Raw genomic sequence first — 17,690 nt, 5'->3', positions numbered from 1 at the left:
TTCTACCCCTGCTGGGTGACATACAGATCTAGGCACAGCACTAGTGTGTGGTTATAGTGTTACAGGTCATCATTCTACCCCTGCTGGGTGACATACAGACCTAGGTCACAGCACTAGTGTGTGGTTATAGTGTTACAGCTCATCATTCTACCAATGCTGGGTGACATACAGACCTAGGGCACAGCACTAGTGTGTGGTTATAGTGTTACAGCTCATCATTCTACCAATGCTGGGTGACATACAGACCTAGGACACAGCACTAGTGTGTGGTTATAGTGTTACAGCTCATCATCCTACCACTGCTGGGTGACATACAGACCTAGTGAACAGCACTAGTGTGTGGTTATAGTGTTCCAGCTCATCATCCTACCACTGCTGGGTGACATTCAGACCTAGGACACAGCACTAGTGTGTGGTTATAGTGTTACATCTCATCATTCTACCACTGCTGGGTGACATACAGACCTAGGACACAGCACTAGTGTGTTGTTATAGTGTTACATCTCATCATTCTACCACTGCTGGGTGACATACAGACCTAGGACACAGCACTAGTGTGTTGTTATAGTGTTACATCTCATCATTCTACCTCTGCTGGGTGACATACAGACCTAGGACACAGCACTAGTGTGTGATTATAGTGTTACAGCTCATTCTACCACTGCTGTGTGACATACAGACCTAGGACACAGCACTAATGTGTGGTTATAGTGTTACAGCTCATCATTCTACCACTGCTGGGTGACATACAGACCTAGGACACAGCACTAGTGTGTGGTTATAGTGTTACATCTCATCATTCTACCTCTGCTGGGTGACATACAGACCTAGGACACAGCACTAGTGTGTGATTATAGTGTTACAGCTCATTCTACCACTGCTGTGTGACATACAGACCTAGGACACAGCACTAATGTGTGGTTATAGTGTTACAGCTCATCATTCTACCACTGCAGGGTGACATACAGACCTAGGACACAGCACTAGTGTGTGGTTATAGTGTTACAGCTCATCATCCTACCACTGCTGGGTGACATACAGACCTAGGACACAGCACTAGTGTGTGGTTATAGTGTTACCGCTCATCATTCTACCACTGCTGGGTGACATACAGACCTAGGACACAGCACTAGTGTGTGATTATAGTGTTACAGCTCATTCTACCACTGCTGGGTGACATACAGACCTAGGACACACTACTAGTGTGTGGTTATAGTGTTACAGCTCATCATTCTACCGCTGCTGGGTGACATACAGACCTAGGGCACAGCACTAGTGTGTGGTTATAGTGTTACCGCTCATCATTCTACCGCTGCTGGGTGACATACAGACCTAGGACACAGCACTAGTGTGTGGTTACAGTTTTACAGCTCATCATTCTACCACTGCTGGGTGACATACAGACCTAGGGCACAGCACTAGTGTGTGTGTTACAGTGTTACATTTCATCATTCTACCACTGCTGGGTGACACACAGACCTAGGTCACAGCACTAGTGTGTGGTTATAGTGTTACAGCTCATCATCCTACCACTGCTGGGTGACACACAGACCTAGGTCACAGCACTAGTGTGTGGTTATAGTGTTACAGCACACTAGTGTGTGATTATAGTGTTACAGCTCATCATCCTACCACTGCTGGGTGACATACAGACCTAGGACACAGCACTAGTGTGTGATTATAGTGTTACAGCTCATCATTCTACCACTGCTGGGTGACATACAGACCTAGGACACAGCACTAGTGTGTGGTTATAGTGTTACAGCTCATCATTCTACCACTGCTGGGTGACATACAGACCTAGGACACAGCACTAGTGTGTGCTTATAGTGTTACAGCTCATCATTCTACCACTGCTGGGTGACATACAGACCTAGGACACAGCACTAGTGTGTGGTTATAGTGTTACAGCTCATCATTCTACCACTGCTGGGTGACATACAGACCTAGGACACAGCACTAGTGTGTGGTTATAGTGTTACAGCTCATCATGCTACCACTGCTGGGTGACATACAGACCTAGGACACAGCACTAGTGTGTGGTTATAGTGTTACAGCTCATCATCCTACCACTGCTGGGTGACATACAGACCTAGGACACAGCACTAGTGTGTGGTTATAGTGTTACAGCTCATCATCCTACCACTGCTGGGTGACATACAGACCTAGGACACAGCACTAGTGTGTGGTTATAGTGTTACAGCTCATCATTCTACCACTGCTGGGTGACATACAGACCTAGGACACAGCACTAGTGTGTGTGTTACAGTGTTACATTTCATCATTCTACCACTGCTGGGTGACATACAGACCTAGGACACAGCACTAGTGTGTGGTTATAGTGTTACAGCACACTAGTGTGTGATTATAGTGTTACAGCTCATCATCCTACCACTGCTGGGTGACATACAGACCTAGGACACAGCACTAGTGTGTGGTTATAGTGTTACAGCTCATCATTCTACCACTGCTGGGTGACATACAGACCTAGGACACAGCACTAGTGTGTGGTTATAGTGTTACAGCTCATCATTCTACCACTGCTGGGTGACATACAGACCTAGGACACAGCACTAGTGTGTGGTTACAGTGTTACAGCTCATTCTACCACTGCTGTGTGACATACAGACCTAGGACACAGCACTAATGTGTGGTTATAGTGTTACAGCTCATCATCCTACCACTGCTGGGTGACATACAGACCTAGGACACAGCACTAGTGTGTGGTTATAGTGTTACAGCTCATCATCCTACCACTGCTGGGTGACATACAGACCTAGGACACAGCACTAGTGTGTGGTTATAGTGTTACAGCTCATCATTCTACCACTGCTGGGTGACATACAGACCTAGGACACAGCACTAGTGTGTGTGTTACAGTGTTACATTTCATCATTCTACCACTGCTGGGTGACATACAGACCTAGGACACAGCACTAGTGTGTGGTTATAGTGTTACAGCACACTAGTGTGTGATTATAGTGTTACAGCTCATCATCCTACCACTGCTGGGTGACATACAGACCTAGGACACAGCACTAGTGTGTGGTTATAGTGTTACAGCTCATCATTCTACCACTGCTGGGTGACATACAGACCTAGGACACAGCACTAGTGTGTGGTTATAGTGTTACAGCTCATCATTCTACCACTGCTGGGTGACACACAGACCTAGGACACAGCACTAGTGTGTGGTTATAGTGTTACATCTCATCATTCTACCTCTGCTGGGTGACATACAGACCTAGGACACAGCACTAGTGTGTGATTATAGTGTTACAGCTCATTCTACCACTGCTGTGTGACATACAGACCTAGGACACAGCACTAATGTGTGGTTATAGTGTTACAGCTCATCATTCTACCACTGCTGGGTGACATACAGACCTAGGACACAGCACTAGTGTGTGGTTATAGTGTTACAGCTCATCATCCTACCACTGCTGGGTGACATACAGACCTAGGACACAGCACTAGTGTGTGGTTATAGTGTTACCGCTCATCATTCTACCACTGCTGGGTGACATACAGACCTAGGACACAGCACTAGTGTGTGATTATAGTGTTACAGCTCATTCTACCACTGCTGGGTGGCATACAGACCTAGGACACGGCACTAGTGTGTGGTTATAGTGTTACAGCTCATCATCCTACCACTGCTGGGTGACATACAGACCTAGGACACGGCACTAGTGTGTGGTTATAGTGTTACAGCTCATCATTCTACCACTGCTGGGTGACATACAGACCTAGGACACACTACTAGTGTGTGGTTATAGTGTTACAGCTCATCATTCTACCGCTGCTGGGTGACATACAGACCTAGGGCACAGCACTAGTGTGTGGTTATAGTGTTACCGCTCATCATTCTACCGCTGCTGGGTGACATACAGACCTAGGACACAGCACTAGTGTGTGGTTACAGTTTTACAGCTCATCATTCTACCACTGCTGGGTGACATACAGACCTAGGGCACAGCACTAGTGTGTGTGTTACAGTGTTACATTTCATCATTCTACCACTCCTGGGTGACACACAGACCTAGGTCACAGCACTAGTGTGTGGTTATAGTGTTACAGCTCATCATCCTACCACTGCTGGGTGACACACAGACCTAGGTCACAGCACTAGTGTGTAGTTATAGTGTTACAGCTCATCATCCTACCACTGCTGGGTGACACACAGACCTAGGACACAGCACTAGTGTGTGGTTATAGTGTTACAGCTCATCATTCTACCACTGCTGGGTGACATACAGACCTAGGACACAGCACTAGTGTGTGGTTATAGTGTTACAGCACACTAGTGTGTGATTATAGTGTTACAGCTCATCATCCTACCACTGCTGGGTGACATACAGACCTAGGACACAGCACTAGTGTGTGATTATAATGTTACAGCTCATCATTCTACCACTGCTGGGTGACATACAGACCTAGGACACAGCACTAGTGTGTGGTTATAGTGTTACAGCTCATCATTCTACCACTGCTGGGTGACATACAGACCTAGGACACAGCACTAGTGTGTGGTTATAGTGTTACAGCTCATCATTCTACCACTGCTGGGTGACATACAGACCTAGGACACAGCACTAGTGTGTGGTTATAGTGTTACAGCTCATCATTCTACCACTGCTGGGTGACATACAGACCTAGGACACAGCACTAGTGTGTGGTTATAGTGTTACAGCTCATCATTCTACCACTGCTGGGTGACATACAGACCTAGGACACAGCACTAGTGTGTGGTTATAGTGTTACAGCTCATCATCCTACCACTGCTGGGTGACATACAGACCTAGGACACAGCACTAGTGTGTGGTTATAGTGTTACAGCTCATCATCCTACCACTGCTGGGTGACATACAGACCTAGGACACAGCACTAGTGTGTGGTTATAGTGTTACAGCTCATCATTCTACCACTGCTGGGTGACATACAGACCTAGGACACAGCACTAGTGTGTGTGTTACAGTGTTACATTTCATCATTCTACCACTGCTGGGTGACACACAGACCTAGGTCACAGCACTAGTGTGTGGTTATAGTGTTACAGCTCATCATCCTACCACTGCTGGGTGACACACAGACCTAGGTCACAGCACTAGTGTGTGGTTATAGTGTTACAGCTCATCATCCTACCACTGCTGGGTGACATACAGACCTAGGACACAGCACTAGTGTGTGGTTATAGTGTTACAGCTCATCATCCTACCACTGCTGGGTGACATACAGACCTAGGACACAGCACTAGTGTGTGGTTATAGTGTTACAGCTCATCATTCTACCACTGCTGGGTGACATACAGACCTAGGACACAGCACTAGTGTGTGTGTTACAGTGTTACATTTCATCATTCTACCAATGCTGGGTGACACACAGACCTAGGTCACAGCACTAGTGTGTGGTTATAGTGTTACAGCTCATCATTTTACCACTGCTGGGTGACATACAGACCTAGGACACAGCACTAGTGTGTGGTTATAGTGTTACAGCTCATCATTCTACCACTGCTGGGTGACATACAGACCTAGGACACAGCACTAGTGTGTGGTTATTGTGTTACAGCTCATCATTCTACCACTGCTGGGTGACATACAGACCTAGGACACAGCACTAGTGTGTGGTTATAGTGTTACAGCTCATCATCCTACCACTGCTGGGTGACATACAGACCTAGGACACAGCACTAGTGTGTGGTTATAGTGTTACAGCTCATCATTCTACCACTGCTGGGTGACATACAGACCTAGGACACAGCACTAGTGTGTGTGTTACAGTGTTACATTTCATCATTCTACCACTGCTGGGTGACACACAGACCTAGGTCACAGCACTAGTGTGTGGTTATAGTGTTACAGCTCATCATCCTACCACTGCTGGGTGACACACAGACCTAGGTCACAGCACTAGTGTGTGGTTATAGTGTTACAGCTCATCATCCTACCACTGCTGGGTGACATACAGACCTAGGACACAGCACTAGTGTGTGGTTATAGTGTTACAGCTCTTCATCCTACCACTGCTGGGTGACATACAGACCTAGGACACAGCACTAGTGTGTGGTTATAGTGTTACAGCTCATCATTCTACCACTGCTGGGTGACATACAGACCTAGGACACAGCACTAGTGTGTGTGTTACAGTGTTACATTTCATCATTCTACCAATGCTGGGTGACACACAGACCTAGGTCACAGCACTAGTGTGTGGTTATAGTGTTACAGCTCATCATCCTACCACTGCTGGGTGACACACAGACCTAGGTCACAGCACTAGTGTGTGGTTATAGTGTTACAGCTCATCATCCTACCACTGCTGGGTGACACACAGACCTAGGACACAGCACTAGTGTGTGGTTATAGTGTTACAGCTCATCATTCTACCACTGCTGGGTGACATACAGACCTAGGACACAGCACTAGTGTGTGGTTATAGTGTTACAGCACACTAGTGTGTGATTATAGTGTTACAGCTCATCATCCTACCACTGCTGGGTGACATACAGACCTAGGACACAGCACTAGTGTGTGGTTATAGTGTTACAGCTCATCATTCTACCAATGCTGGGTGACATAAAGACCTAGGACACAGCACTAGTGTGTGGTTATAGTGTTACAGCTCATTATTCTACCAATGCTGGGTGACATACAGACCTAGGACACAGCACTAGTGTGTGGTTATAGTGTTACATCACATCATTCTACCACTGCTGGGTGACATACAGACCTAGGACACAGTACTAGTGTGTGGTTATAGTGTTACAGCTCATCATTTTACCACTGCTGGGTGACATACAGACCTAGGACACAGCACTAGTGTGTGATTATAGTCTTGCAGCTCATTCTACCACTGCTGGGTGACATACAGACCAAGGACACAGCACTAGTGTGTGGTTATAGTGTTACAGCTCATCATCCTACCACTGCTGGGTGACATACAGACCTAGGACACAGCACTAGTGTGTGGTTATAGTGTTACAGCTCATCGTTCTACCACTGCTGGGTGACATACAGACCTAGGACACAGCACTAGTGTGTGGTTATAGTGTTACATCTCATCATTCTACCTCTGCTGGGTGACATACAGACCTAGGACACAGCACTAGTGTGTGATTATAGTGTTACAGCTCATTCTACCACTGCTGTGTGACATACAGACCTAGGACACAGCACTAATGTGTGGTTATAGTGTTACAGCTCATCATTCTACCACTGCTGGGTGACATACAGACCTAGGACACAGCACTAGTGTGTGGTTATAGTGTTACAGCTCATCATCCTACCACTGCTGGGTGACATACAGACCTAGGACACAGCACTAGTGTGTGGTTATAGTGTTACCGCTCATCATTCTACCACTGCTGGGTGACATACAGACCTAGGACACAGCACTAGTGTGTGATTATAGTGTTACAGCTCATTCTACCACTGCTGGGTGACATACAGACCTAGGACACGGCACTAGTGTGTGGTTATAGTGTTACAGCTCATCATCCTACCACTGCTGGGTGACACACAGACCTAGGACACAGCACTAGTGTGTGTGTTACAGTGTTACATTTCATCATTCTACCACTGCTGGGTGACACACAGACCTAGGACACGGCACTAGTGTGTGGTTATAGTGTTACAGCTCATCATCCTACCACTGCTGGGTGACACACAGACCTAGGTCACAGCACTAGTGTTTGGTTATAGTGTTACAGCTCATCATCCTACCACTGCTGGGTGACACACAGACCTAGGACACAGCACTAGTGTGTGGTTATAGTGTTACAGCTCATCATTCTACCACTGCTGGGTGACATACAGACCTAGGACACAGCACTAGTGTGTGGTTATAGTGTTACAGCACACTAGTGTGTGATTATAGTGTTACAGCTCATCATCCTACCACTGCTGGGTGACACACAGACCTAGGACACAGCACTAGTGTGTGGTTATAGTGTTACATCATTCTACCACTGCTGGGTGACATACAGACCTAGGACACAGCACTAGTGTGTGGTTACAGTGTTACAGCTCATCATCCTACCACTGCTGGGTGACATACAGACCTAGGACACAGCACTAGTGTGTGGTTATAGTGTTACAGCTCATCATTCTACCACTGCTGGGTGACATACAGACCTAGGACACAGCACTAGTGTGTGGTTATAGTGTTACAGCTCATCATCCTACCACTGCTGGGTGACATAAAGACCTAGGACACAGCACTAGTGTGTGGTTATAGTGTTACCGCTCATCATTCTACCACTGCTGGGTGACATACAGACCTAGGACACAGCACTAGTGTGTGATTATAGTGTTACAGCTCATTCTACCACTGCTGGGTGACATACAGACCTAGGACACGGCACTAGTGTGTGGTTATAGTGTTACAGCTCATCATCCTACCACTGCTGGGTGACATACAGACCTAGGACACAGCACTAGTGTGTGGTTATAGTGTTACAGCTCATCATCCTACCACTGCTGGGTGACATAAAGACCTAGGACACAGCACTAGTGTTTGGTTATAGTGTTACAGCTCATCATCCTACCACTGCTGGGTGACACACAGACCTAGGACACAGCACTAGTGTGTGGTTATAGTGTTACATCATTCTACCACTGCTGGGTGACATACAGACCTAGGACACAGCACTAGTGTGTGGTTATAGTGTTACATCTCATCATCCTACCACTGCTGGGTGACATACAGACCTAGGGCACAGCACTAGTGTGTGGTTATAGTGTTACCGCTCATCATTCTACCGCTGCTGGGTGACATACAGACCTAGGACACAGCACTAGTGTGTGATTATAGTGTTACAGCTCATCATCCTACCGCTGCTGGGTGACATACAGACCTAGGACACAGCACTAGTGTGTAGCTATAGTGTTACAGCTCATCATCCTACCGCTGCTGGGTGACATACAGACCTAGGACACAGCACTAGTGTGTGGTTATAGTGTTACAGCTCATCATTCTACCCCTGCTGGGTGACATACAGACCTAGGACACAGCACTAGTGTGTGGTTATAGTGTTACAGCTCATCATTCTACCACTGCTGGGTGACATACAGACCTAGGACACAGCACTAGTGTGTGATTATAGTGTTACAGCTCATTCTACCACTGCTGTGTGACATACAAACCTAGGACACAGCACTAGTGTGTGGTTATAGTGTTACAGCTCATCATCCTACCGCTGCTGGGTGACATACAGACCTAGGACACAGCACTAGTGTGTGGTTATAGTGTTACAGGTCATCATTCTACCCCTGCTGGGTGACATACAGATCTAGGCACAGCACTAGTGTGTGGTTATAGTGTTACAGGTCATCATTCTATCCCTGCTGGGTGACATACAGACCTAGGTCACAGCACTAGTGTGTGGTTATAGTGTTACAGCTCATCATTCTACCCCTGCTGGGTGACATACAGATCTAGGCACAGCACTAGTGTGTGGTTATAGTGTTACAGGTCATCATTCTACCCCTGCTGGGTGACATACAGATCTAGGCACAGCACTAGTGTGTGGTTATAGTGTTACAGGTCATCATTCTACCCCTGCTGGGTGACATACAGACCTAGGTCACAGCACTAGTGTGTGGTTATAGTGTTACAGGTCATCATTCTACCCCTGCTGGGTGACATACAGACCTAGGGCACACCACTAGTGTGTGGTTATAGTGTTACAGCTCATCATCCTACCACTGCTGGGTGACATACAGACCTAGGACACAGCACTAGTGTGTGGTTATAGTGTTACAGCTCATCATCCTACCACTGCTGGGTGACATACAGACCTAGGACACAGCACTAGTGTGTGGTTATAGTGTTACATCTCATCATTCTACCACTGCTGGGTGACATACAGACCTAGGACACAGCACTAGTGTGTGGTTATAGTGTTACATCTCATCATTCTACCACTGCTGGGTGACATACAGACCTAGGACACAGCACTAGTGTGTGGTTATAGTGTTACAGCTCATCATTCTACCTCTGCTGGGTGACATACAGACCTAGGACACAGCACTAGTGTGTGGTTATAGTATTACATCTCATCATTCTATCACTGCTGGGTGACATACAGACCTAGGTCACAGCACTAGTGTGTGGTTATAGTGTTACAGCTCATCATCCTACCACTGCTGGGTGACATACAGACCTAAGACACAGCACTAGTGTGTGATTATAGTGTTACAGCTCATCATCCTACCACTGCTGGGTGACATACAGACCTAGTGAACAGCACTAGTGTGTGGTTATAGTGTTACAGCTCATCATTCTACCACTGCTGGGTGACATACAGACCTAGGACACAGCACTAGTGTGTGGTTATAGTGTTACAGCTCATCATTCTACCACTGCTGGGTGACATACAGACCTAGGACACAGCACTAGTGTGTGATTATAGTGTTACAGCTCATCATTCTACCACTGCTGGGTGACATACAGACCTAGGACACAGCACTAGTGTGTGATTATAGTGTTACAGCTCATCATTCTACCACTGCTGGGTGACATACAGACCTAGGACGCAGCACTAGTGTGTGGTTATAGTGTTACAGCTCATCATTCTACCACTGCTGGGTGACATACAGACCTAAGACACAGCACTAGTGTGTGATTATAGTGTTACAGCTCATCATCCTACCACTGCTGGGTGACATCCAGACCTAGGACACAGTACTAGTGTGTGGTTATAGTGTTACAGCTCATCATTCTACCACTGCTGGGTGACATACAGACCTAGGACACAGCACTAGTGTGTGGTTATAGTGTTACAGCTCATCATTCTACCACTGCTGGGTGACATACAGACCTAGGACACAGCACTAGTGTGTGATTATAGTGTTACAGCTCATCATTCTACCACTGCTGGGTGACATACAGACCTAGGACACAGCACTAGTGTGTGATTATAGTGTTACAGCTCATCATTCTACCACTGCTGGGTGACATACAGACCTAGGATGCAGCACTAGTGTGTGGTTATAGTGTTACAGCTCATCATTCTACCACTGCTGGGTGACATACAGACCTAGGACGCAGCACTAGTGTGTGGTTATAGTGTTACAGCTCATCAATCTACCACTGCTGGGTGACATACAGACCTAGGACACAGCACTAGTGTGTGGTTATAGTGTTACAGCTCATCATTCTACCACTGCTGGGTGACATACATACCTAGGACACGGCACTAGTGTGTGGTTATAGTGTTACAGCTCATCATTCTACCACTGCTGGGTGACATACATACCTAGGACACGGCACTAGTGTGTGGTTATAGTGTTACAGCTCATCATCCTACCACTGCTGGGTGACATACAGACCTAGGACACGGCATTAGTGTGTGGTTACAGTGTTACAGCTCATCATCCTACCACTGCTGGGTGACATACAGACCTAGGACACGGCACTAGTGTGTGGTTACAGTGTTACAGCTCATCATCCTACCACTGCTGGGTGACATACAGACCTAGGACACGGCACTAGTGTGTGGTTATAGTGTTACAGCTCATCATCCTACCACTGCTGGGTGACATACAGACCTAGGACACGGCACTAGTGTGTGGTTATAGTGTTACAACTCATCATTCTACCACTGCTGGGTGACATACAGACCTAGGACACAGCACTAGTGTGTGTTTATAGTGTTACAGCTCATCATTCTACCGCTGCTGGGTGACATACAGACCTAGGACACACCACTAGTGTGTGGTTATAGTGTTACAGCTCATCATTCTACCGCTGCTGGGTGAAATATAGACCTAGGGCACAGCACTAGTGTGTGGTTATAGTGTTACCGCTCATCATTCTACCGCTGCTGGGTGACATACAGACCTAGGGCACAGCACTAGTGTGTGGTTATAGTGTTACCGCTCATCATTCTACCGCTGCTGGGTGACATACAGACCTAGGACACAGCACTAGTGTGTGGTTACAGTGTTACAGCTCATCATTCTACCACTGGTGGGTGACATACAGACCTAGGTCACAGCACTAGTGTGTGGTTATAGTGTTACAGCTCATCATCCTACCACTGCTGGGTGACATACAGACCTAGGACACAGCACTAGTGTGTGGTTATAGTGTTACAGCTCATCATTCTACCACTGCTGGGTGACATTCAGACCTAGTGAACAGCACTAGTGTGTGGTTATAGTGTTACAGCTCATCATTCTACCACTGCTGGGTGACATACAGACCTAAGACACAGCACTAGTGTGTGGTTATAGTGTTACAGCTCATCATTCTACCAATGCTGGGTGACATACAGACCTAGGACACAGCACTAGTGTGTAGTAACAGTGTTACAGCTCATCATTCTACCACTGCTGGGTGACATACAGACCTAGGACACAGTACTAGTGTGTGGTTATAGTGTTACAGCTCATCATCCTACCACTGCTGGGTGACATACAGACCTAGGACACAGCACTAGTGTGTGGTTATAGTGTTACAGCTCATCATCCTACCACTGCTGGGTGACATACAGACCTAGGACACAGCACTAGTGTGTGATTATACTGTTACAGCTCATTCTACCACTGCTGGGTGACATACAGACCTAGGACACAGCACAAGTGTGTGGTTATAGTGTTACAGCTCATCATCCTACCACTGCTGGGTGACATACAGACCTAGGACACAGCACTAGTGTGTGGTTATAGTGTTACAGCTCATCATTCTACCACTGCTGGGTGACATACAGACCTAGGACACGGCACTAGTGTGTGGTTATAGTGTTACAGCTCATCATTCTACCACTGCTGGGTGACATACAGACCTAGGACACAGCACTAGTGTGTGTTTATAGTGTTACAGCTCATCATTCTACCGCTGCTGGGTGACATACAGACCTAGGACCCACCACTAGTGTGTGGTTATAGTGTTACAGCTCATCATTCTACCGCTGCTGGGTGACATACAGACCTAGGGCACAGCACTAGTGTGTGGTTATAGTGTTACCGCTCATCATTCTACCGCTGCTGGGTGACATACAGACCTAGGGCACAGCACTAGTGTGTGATTATAGTGTTACCGCTCATCATTCTACCGCTGCTGGGTGACATACAGACCTAGGACACAGCACTAGTGTGTGGTTATAGTGTTACAGCTCATCATCCTACCGCTGCTGGGTGACATACAGACCTAGGACACAGCACTAGTGTGTGGTTATAGTGTTACAGCTCATCATCCTACCGCTGCTGGGTGACATACAGACCTAGGACACAGCACTAGTGTGTGGTTATAGTGTTACAGCTCATCATTCTACCACTGCTGGGTGACATACAGACCTAGGACACAGCACTAGTGTGTGATTATAGTGTTACAGCTCATTCTACCACTGCTGTGTGACATACAAACCTAGGACACAGCACTAGTGTGTGGTTATAGTGTTACAGCTCATCATCCTACCGCTGCTGGGTGACATACAGACCTAGGACACAGCACTAGTGTGTGGTTATAGTGTTACAGCTCATCATCCTACCGCTGGTGGGTGACATACAGACCTAGGACACAGCACTAGTGTGTGGTTATAGTGTTACAGCTCATCATTCTACCCCTGCTGGGTGACATACAGATCTAGGCACAGCACTAGTGTGTGGTTATAGTGTTACAGGTCATCATTCTACCCCTGCTGGGTGACATACAGACCTAGGTCACAGCACTAGTGTGTGGTTATAGTGTTACAGCTCATCATTCTACCAATGCTGGGTGACATACAGACCTAGGGCACAGCACTAGTGTGTGGTTATAGTGTTACAGCTCATCATTCTACCAATGCTGGGTGACATACAGACCTAGGACACAGCACTAGTGTGTGGTTATAGTGTTACAGCTCATCATCCTACCACTGCTGGGTGACATACAGACCTAGTGAACAGCACTAGTGTGTGGTTATAGTGTTCCAGCTCATCATCCTACCACTGCTGGGTGACATTCAGACCTAGGACACAGCACTAGTGTGTGGTTATAGTGTTACATCTCATCATTCTACCACTGCTGGGTGACATACAGACCTAGGACACAGCACTAGTGTGTTGTTATAGTGTTACATCTCATCATTCTACCACTGCTGGGTGACATACAGACCTAGGACACAGCACTAGTGTGTTGTTATAGTGTTACATCTCATCATTCTACCTCTGCTGGGTGACATACAGACCTAGGACACAGCACTAGTGTGTGATTATAGTGTTACAGCTCATTCTACCACTGCTGTGTGACATACAGACCTAGGACACAGCACTAATGTGTGGTTATAGTGTTACAGCTCATCATTCTACCACTGCTGGGTGACATACAGACCTAGGACACAGCACTAGTGTGTGGTTATAGTGTTACATCTCATCATTCTACCTCTGCTGGGTGACATACAGACCTAGGACACAGCACTAGTGTGTGATTATAGTGTTACAGCTCATTCTACCACTGCTGTGTGACATACAGACCTAGGACACAGCACTAATGTGTGGTTATAGTGTTACAGCTCATCATTCTACCACTGCAGGGTGACATACAGACCTAGGACACAGCACTAGTGTGTGGTTATAGTGTTACAGCTCATCATCCTACCACTGCTGGGTGACATACAGACCTAGGACACAGCACTAGTGTGTGGTTATAGTGTTACCGCTCATCATTCTACCACTGCTGGGTGACATACAGACCTAGGACACAGCACTAGTGTGTGATTATAGTGTTACAGCTCATTCTACCACTGCTGGGTGACATACAGACCTAGGACACACTACTAGTGTGTGGTTATAGTGTTACAGCTCATCATTCTACCGCTGCTGGGTGACATACAGACCTAGGGCACAGCACTAGTGTGTGGTTATAGTGTTACCGCTCATCATTCTACCGCTGCTGGGTGACATACAGACCTAGGACACAGCACTAGTGTGTGGTTACAGTTTTACAGCTCATCATTCTACCACTGCTGGGTGACATACAGACCTAGGGCACAGCACTAGTGTGTGTGTTACAGTGTTACATTTCATCATTCTACCACTGCTGGGTGACACACAGACCTAGGTCACAGCACTAGTGTGTGGTTATAGTGTTACAGCTCATCATCCTACCACTGCTGGGTGACACACAGACCTAGGTCACAGCACTAGTGTGTGGTTATAGTGTTACAGCACACTAGTGTGTGATTATAGTGTTACAGCTCATCATCCTACCACTGCTGGGTGACATACAGACCTAGGACACAGCACTAGTGTGTGATTATAGTGTTACAGCTCATCATTCTACCACTGCTGGGTGACATACAGACCTAGGACACAGCACTAGTGTGTGGTTATAGTGTTACAGCTCATCATTCTACCACTGCTGGGTGACATACAGACCTAGGACACAGCACTAGTGTGTGCTTATAGTGTTACAGCTCATCATTCTACCACTGCTGGGTGACATACAGACCTAGGACACAGCACTAGTGTGTGGTTATAGTGTTACAGCTCATCATTCTACCACTGCTGGGTGACATACAGACCTAGGACACAGCACTAGTGTGTGGTTATAGTGTTACAGCTCATCATGCTACCACTGCTGGGTGACATACAGACCTAGGACACAGCACTAGTGTGTGGTTATAGTGTTACAGCTCATCATCCTACCACTGCTGGGTGACATACAGACCTAGGACACAGCACTAGTGTGTGGTTATAGTGTTACAGCTCATCATCCTACCACTGCTGGGTGACATACAGACCTAGGACACAGCACTAGTGTGTGGTTATAGTGTTACAGCTCATCATTCTACCACTGCTGGGTGACATACAGACCTAGGACACAGCACTAGTGTGTGTGTTACAGTGTTACATTTCATCATTCTACCACTGCTGGGTGACATACAGACCTAGGACACAGCACTAGTGTGTGGTTATAGTGTTACAGCACACTAGTGTGTGATTATAGTGTTACAGCTCATCATCCTACCTCTGCTGGGTGACATACAGACCTAGGACACAGCACTAGTGTGTGGTTATAGTGTTACAGCTCATCATTCTACCACTGCTGGGTGACATACAGACCTAGGACACAGCACTAGTGTGTGGTTATAGTGTTACAGCTCATCATTCTACCACTGCTGGGTGACATACAGACCTAGGACACAGCACTAGTGTGTGGTTACAGTGTTACAGCTCATTCTACCACTGCTGTGTGACATACAGACCTAGGACACAGCACTAGTGTGTGGTTATAGTGTTACAGCTCATCATTCTACCACTGCTGGGTGACATACAGACCTAGGATGCAGCACTAGTGTGTGGTTATAGTGTTACAGCTCATCATTCTACCACTGCTGGGTGACATACAGACCTAGGACGCAGCACTAGTGTGTGGTTATAGTGTTACAGCTCATCAATCTACCACTGCTGGGTGACATACAGACCTAGGACACAGCACTAGTGTGTGGTTATAGTGTTACAGCTCATCATTCTACCACTGCTGGGTGACATACATACCTAGGACACGGCACTAGTGTGTGGTTATAGTGTTACAGCTCATCATTCTACCACTGCTGGGTGACATACATACCTAGGACACGGCACTAGTGTGTGGTTATAGTGTTACAGCTCATCATCCTACCACTGCTGGGTGACATACAGACCTAGGACACGGCACTAGTGTGTGGTTACAGTGTTACAGCTCATCATCCTACCACTGCTGGGTGACATACAGACCTAGGACACGGCACTAGTGTGTGGTTACAGTGTTACAGCTCATCATCCTACCACTGCTGGGTGACATACAGACCTAGGACACGGCACTAGTGTGTGGTTATAGTGTTACAGCTCATCATCCTACCACTGCTGGGTGACATACAGACCTAGGACACGGCACTAGTGTGTGGTTATAGTGTTACAACTCATCATTCTACCACTGCTGGGTGACATACAGACCTAGGACACAGCACTAGTGTGTGTTTATAGTGTTACAGCTCATCATTCTACCGCTGCTGGGTGACATACAGACCTAGGACACACCACTAGTGTGTGGTTATAGTGTTACAGCTCATCATTCTACCGCTGCTGGGTGAAATATAGACCTAGGGCACAGCACTAGTGTGTGGTTATAGTGTTACCGCTCATCATTCTACCGCTGCTGGGTGACATACAGACCTAGGGCACAGCACTAGTGTGTGGTTATAGTGTTACCGCTCATCATTCTACCGCTGCTGGGTGACATACAGACCTAGGACACAGCACTAGTGTGTGGTTACAGTGTTACAGCTCATCATTCTACCACTGGTGGGTGACATACAGACCTAGGTCACAGCACTAGTGTGTGGTTATAGTGTTACAGCTCATCATCCTACCACTGCTGGGTGACATACAGACCTAGGACACAGCACTAGTGTGTGGTTATAGTGTTACAGCTCATCATTCTACCACTGCTGGGTGACATTCAGACCTAGTGAACAGCACTAGTGTGTGGTTATAGTGTTACAGCTCATCATTCTACCACTGCTGGGTGACATACAGACCTAAGACACAGCACTAGTGTGTGGTTATAGTGTTACAGCTCATCATTCTACCAATGCTGGGTGACATACAGACCTAGGACACAGCACTAGTGTGTAGTAACAGTGTTACAGCTCATCATTCTACCACTGCTGGGTGACATACAGACCTAGGACACAGTACTAGTGTGTGGTTATAGTGTTACAG

This window comes from Taudactylus pleione, unplaced genomic scaffold, assembly GCF_031769625.1.
Source record: "Taudactylus pleione unplaced genomic scaffold, aTauple2 ptg000285l, whole genome shotgun sequence".
Lineage (NCBI taxonomy): Eukaryota > Metazoa > Chordata > Amphibia > Anura > Myobatrachidae > Taudactylus > Taudactylus pleione.
Note: the sequence above shows the minus strand (reverse complement) of the source record.